We start from the raw sequence: 6,175 nt of genomic DNA, 5'->3' as shown, positions 1-6,175 counted from the left end.
GGGCGGGGCCAGGCCGAGGGGCGCATGCGCAGCCCCGCCCGTGACTGCCGCGATCGGTGGGGTTGGGAACAGCGCCGGAGCCGCCGAGGCCGAGCGGTGACCGGATAGAGCCGTGACCGGATAGAGCCGTGACCGGGCAGCGCCGTGACCGGATAGAGCCGTGACCGGGCAGCGCCGTGACCGGATAGAGCCGTGACCGGGCAGCGCCGTGACCGGGCAGCGCCGTGACCGGGCAGCCCTGTGCCAGCTACACCTCGGCGCTGAGCGCCACGGCCAGCCTGTGCTTACACACCTCCGGGGCCGTGAGCCCCCAACCTCCCTGGGCAGCCCATTCCAACATCTAATCAGCCTTTCTCTGAAAAACTTCCCGATGTCCAGACTAAACCTCCCCTGGTGCTGCTTAAGGCCATTTCCTATCGTCCAGTCGCTGGTTTCCTGGAAGACCGACAGCACCTGGCTACAGCCTCCTTTCAGGGAGTTGCAGGGAGCTGTAAGATCCCCCTTGGATCTCCTTTCCTCCAGGCTAGACACCCCCGGCTCCCTCAGCCGCTCCTGGTGCTCCAGACCTTCACCAGCTCCGTTGTCCTTCACTGGAGACACTGCAGCCCCTCAGTGTCCTTGGTGAATTGAGGGGCTCAGAACTGGACACAGCACTCGAGGCTGTGACTGCACCAGTCACAAAGGGACAGTCGCTGCCCTGGTCCTGCTGGTCACACTGTTCCTGATACAATCCAGGATGACACTGGCCTCCTTGCTCACCTGGGCACATGCTGGCTCAAATGGTGGGATGACAGCGAGCCTGGTCCCATGAGCACTTCGGCCCCTCGTGTCCCTAAAGTGCCCCTAAAGCCCAGCGTCACCCCAGGAATCCTCTGCCAGCCGTACAGAGGCGTGTTCACGCTGCAGTCCCTCGGGAGGGGTCAGCCCCGTGTCTCCATCCTGCAGTGCTACCCATGGCTGCAGCTTCGCCCCACACTGTCCAGGGATGTTGGAGCACTCAGTACCGTCCAGGGCTGTCAGGCAGTTGTGCAACCTGAAGGACTAATGGGCTTTAATATGAATTCTCAGTTCTCTTCAGTGGGATGCACAAAGATCTGTCAGCCAATGTGTAACCATAGATAAGGGTCAGAGGAAAAAAAGGCATTTTCCTTTCAAATCCTTTCTCCTTCCTCATGCATTATCACAGAACCCACAGGTACAAGGACAATTGGAAACTTCAAGCTGCCTTGATTTTTTGTCAAGAAGTGTAGTGATAGGACGAGGTAATGGATATGAATTCAAAGAAGAAAAAATTAGGGTAGGCATTAAGAAGAAATTTTTCACTATGAGGATGGTGAGACACTGGAAGAGGTTCTCCAGAGAGGTTGTGGCTGCCCCAGCCCTGCCAGTGATCAAGGCCAGGTTGGATGGGGCTCTGAGCAGCCTGATGTAGTGGAAGGTGTTCCTGCCCATGGCAGGGCAGGTTGGGACTAGATGATCCTTAACATCCATTCCAACCCCTTAACATTCTACGATTGTACTATTTTTACTAAATAACAAAAAGATTATTAAATCAAATGCAACAATGTTAGCCCATCTGAAAGGGGGGCATTTCCCACCCCATCCCTGTGGGAATTAAAAGCAGATTCCAGGACACAACTGAGATGGGCTTGTGAGCCTGTTGGCATCTGCCACGCTGCAATTTCCCACCAGTGTCTGCCTCCTGCTTCACCTGCTGGGGCTCAGCCTTTGCATGAACCTCATTCGTCCATGGCTTAAGCCCTTGGAAGCCTTTCTATTGTTTCCAAAGGGGTTTGGATCAGACCACAACAGTATTGCACAGGAATTTTCCTAAGCGATGCCCCAGCTAACAAAGCCAGAAATGTTGCCAGATTGCTAAAGGATTGTATTACAAAATCCATGGACATGGACAAAGTGCATGTTTTAATCACATGCTGAAAAGCGTAACTCTGACCTAGTAAGTCTCCCCATGCCAAATAATAAAGGTCAGGGTTTAAAATATGAAAATGTTTGAATCACAGTGATTCATTTTATTCCTCAGCTAAGTATAAAGCTGCTGAATGTAAATAACACTATTTGATTTGAAATGAAAAACAGTGTAAATCAAGCACATCAGAGTACTTGATAATTCCCAGTAATCCACCTGAAAATAATAATTTATATGAGGTGTAATTTCAAGAAATTAACAACTTAAAGCACTATTTATGCAAATGAAATTCCCTGACCTCCCAAAGCCCTTTCGACTTCATTTAATATTCTCATCTGTAAAGAACTTCTTAAATCTATTCTTGTAGTACAGGCTTCAAGATCAGAGTCAATGCTGTAGTACATATTTATATTGCTTTAAGGACATGTGGATTAAATTGAACCCATTAAATGGATTTTCAGGTTTACATATATGCATTTACTGGCATATTTTACAGATGTTATTTGGGCATGTGAGTGCAGTCATGGGTATCTGCAAATTGCTTTGTGGATAAACACTTCCAGGTTGCAAACACTGCAGAAATCCTAGTGTTTGTAAGGTGTATCAAATCAAATTAGTACATGTTTTACACAAGTTTTTCAGAAAACTCGTTTCTATTAGGACTCCTACTTTTGATTCCACTTCAGTTTAAAAAAAAAGTAACTCTAAACTGGATTATCAGGCACACAGGATGCAGGAAGATGACATCTACTGGATATGTTTAGTTTTGAAATTTGCACTACCTAGTTTCAAATGTGGAATAATAAACCAAAATCAGCTTTGTTACACAAACCTCTGCTGAATTCACTTCAATCATAGACACAAGTGCAGGAAAATTTGGCATATCATTTTGAGAGTTAAATGCAGTCTCAACTTCCTTGTATATTTGGTGGTTAAATACTATCCTAGTAAATTTATATTAATACACAGACAAAAAAGGTTTCATTGGTTTAGGAATTCTTCAATTTCTCATTCATAAGTAACATTAAATTAAGAAGAGAGCTGCTTTATGTGTCTGTGTAGATGAATTGTTAAGAGGAAATAGGCCTGGCTCCAGATGAAGGTTGTTCATCTGGATTTGTATCACCCGGACTGGGTGTACCTGCCCTGACTTGGTGTCAGGTGTCAGACCCACGCCCATGACACGGCAGCACAAAACAGCAAGCCCTGGGGAGCTGTTTCATAATAAATAAGAACTTAACATTCAAAAATATTTTCAGAATAACTTAACACACCTCCTATATCAGGCTGAGTCAGACAGATGCAGATCAGTCTATTTCAATAACAAGTCACTGGAATTCTTTGATGTTCTTTATGGTATGTGGGAGAAGGTTAGGTTTTACTCTGTCAAGTAAAAATTATTTTTGGGGTATTTTTGAAACTTCAGAGTGTGAAAAAATCATATTCATATGAGTTTTTTTTCAAAAGCTGTTAACATTTTTAAATCTGAGTTTTTTAGAGCAAGAGGAAGTGCATAAATACAAATTATAAGCTGTATAAGTCACATGCCTTGAATTAACTGGACATAAGGGAATCTTTATTATCTTCTGGAACAGTAGAACAGCCTATTTTCTATACCAGCCTGCTGAGATCATGTTTAGGGGCTGTGCCTATATATTGTGGCCAAATCTAAATCCACTTTTTAGCAAAACAACTTCAGATTTCTTAAAACTCCCCCATTTGCTTAAGTGCTCTCATGATCCCTTCGAGCCAAAGGCTTTATTGGATTAACTCAAGTGCTCACATCAGATAGTGAGAAATCACATGGTCTTGCAAAAATCACATTTTTATAATTAAAAAAGAATAAAATGCAGAGAAGGTTTTAAGAGGATTAGCCTTTTTTTTTTTCTAACGACAAGATCCTGAAAAACTAAATACATGGTACCTTTGCCTTGAAATACACTTTGTAAATTTAGCCTGATTCAGTAACAGTAATTTTTGTAAGAATGAAAACAGTTGGCTTCTAAGAAAAACAGTGCCAATATGCATGTCAAAAATGTGTTTTAGTTTGCAATGTATGTAGCAATCTATTAACTATTTCCAAATTTCATTTCTCCTTTATAGAGACCTTTTGCGGTAAATTCCCTGATATTTTATTGCATTTCTCATATAAGAATTAAGCTCTGTATGCAATGTATCTTTCCTTTTGTTATAACAAGTTTTCATTACAGTCGCTAAGGACATCTGTATTTTGGACTGAAACAAAAAACAAAGACTCATGAAAGGAACCCAATGTGGATTTTCTTCTCCTAGGATCATATTCTTGCATCAAGTAGACTTATCTGCATTTTTTAAAAGCCAAATATCAATATTTTATTAATGCAGGCTTTGGTGGATTCAGCAGGCAGCTGTGCCTTGGTGAAGCAAGTCTTTGCCTCCTACAGAGAACAGCCTGTGCCCTCAGCTCTGCCTGGCTGCAGCAGCGTCCTGGCTGGGATGAGCACTGCTGGGACAGCAACGTGCCAGCTCAGGCACAAAGGTGCACAGGCTCTCCTTCATCTCTTGTGTTTGGAGCAGACAGACTTGCATGTGGAGCACTGCCAATGCAGTAATGGCCAAATATTTAAAGATCAATGTATTGCTGCTTAATATTCAATGGAAATTATTTGCACTCATGTGACTGTTTTTAATATTATTATTAAAGACACCAGTAGTCTTTACCCAAGAGTATTTTATATCTGTGGCTTCTTCTGAAGAGGAAAAAGCAAATCAAGGTGGTATATGAAAAGCTATAGTAAAGCTTGTAAATACAGTTGACCTAGAGACCTTCTGAATATATTAAGAATTTCCATACAAAAATTAATGTGGTTAAGATCAGTTATTAAGTTTGGGTTTTATTCCTTCTCTACAGCTAAATGCCATGGGCTTAGATATCATTTCTTAAAAGATGCTAACAAAGCAGAAAGAAATTCACTTATAGCTAACATTTAGCAAACCACATTGTAATAACTTGTTCGTGTGAGGGACTGGGTTTTGATTTTTCACCTGCCAATGTCTGTAACATATGAGCACTGCATCAGGCTCTGGGGTCTGCCACACAGAAATGACATGGAGCTGTTGGAGCGAGTCCAGAGGAGGCCACCAAGATGGTCAGAGGGATGGAGCACCTCTCCTGCAAGGAAAGGCTGAGGGAGTTGGTTTTGTTCAGTCTGAAAAAGAGAAGGCTTTGGGGTGACCCAATTGCGGCCTTCCAGAATCTGAAGGGAAATTACAGAAAAGATGGAGAGGGACTTTTTTCAAGGCCATCCAGTGACAGGACAAGGGGGAGTGGCTTCAATCTGAATGAGTGTAGGTTTAGATTAGATATCAGGAAGAAATTCTCTACTGTGATGGTGATGAGGCATCATCAGGGGTTGCCCAAAGAAATTGTGGATGCCTCATCCCTGGTAGTGTTCTAAGGCCAGGTTGGTTGGGGCTCTGAGCAACCTGGTCTAGTGAAAGGTATCCCTGTCCACAGCAGGGGGATTGGAACTAGGGTGAGCTTCAAACTCAGGCTATTCTATGATTCCATGGTTCTATTCCATGGTTCCCTTAGTGGAGCTTGGCATTATTACATGTTTTATTTGAAGAGAATGCTCACTTCAAAGGTTTGAAGGGCTTAAAGTTTTTTGTCTTGGCAAAGCAAGGTAGGTGCTGGAAAGTTAAAGCTCATGGACAAGCTTTGGGTCATCGCTGACAGAAGACAAGAATAACACACAAGTGCATCATCTGCTTGAGGAGAGCCTCTTGGTTCTGTAACTTTTCCCATAGCCCTTTAATGACAAATTTTAGTTCTCTTTAAAGTAAATGATTGCTAAAAAATGTGTTAGACCTTGCTGATTATGGCTTTACAGTTTTCTACAAAACAGTGCAGAGAAAGAGCCTTTGCATTCTGTGAAAGTAAAAACAGGCTAGGAGAACAAATTGTATTAACAGTTGCTCATTGGTATATTTGTCTTATTTCCTAACTCTGACCAGAATGCTTAGCAAGGAGACAAGAAAGAGAGAGACAAGGAATATTTCTCAGGGCTGCAGCCCGTCCCTGCACCTCCTGCTCGGGCAGGGATGTTGCTGTGGACAGCTCCGTGTGCTGCCGGCCAGGGCTCTGCGCAGCTCCTGCCCGAGGCACCGAGCTCAGGACCGCCCTCCCTCCTGTCCTCCTCGGCTCCACAGCCCCTCTCTGCCGGGACCCTGGGAAACGCACCAGTTAAGATCACTCCTCCCTGATCC

This window comes from Lichenostomus cassidix, chromosome 2 (genome assembly GCF_008360975.1).
Source record: "Lichenostomus cassidix isolate B80296 chromosome 2, HeHo_3.0, whole genome shotgun sequence".
NCBI classification, from domain to species: domain Eukaryota; kingdom Metazoa; phylum Chordata; class Aves; order Passeriformes; family Meliphagidae; genus Lichenostomus; species Lichenostomus cassidix.
Note: the sequence above shows the minus strand (reverse complement) of the source record.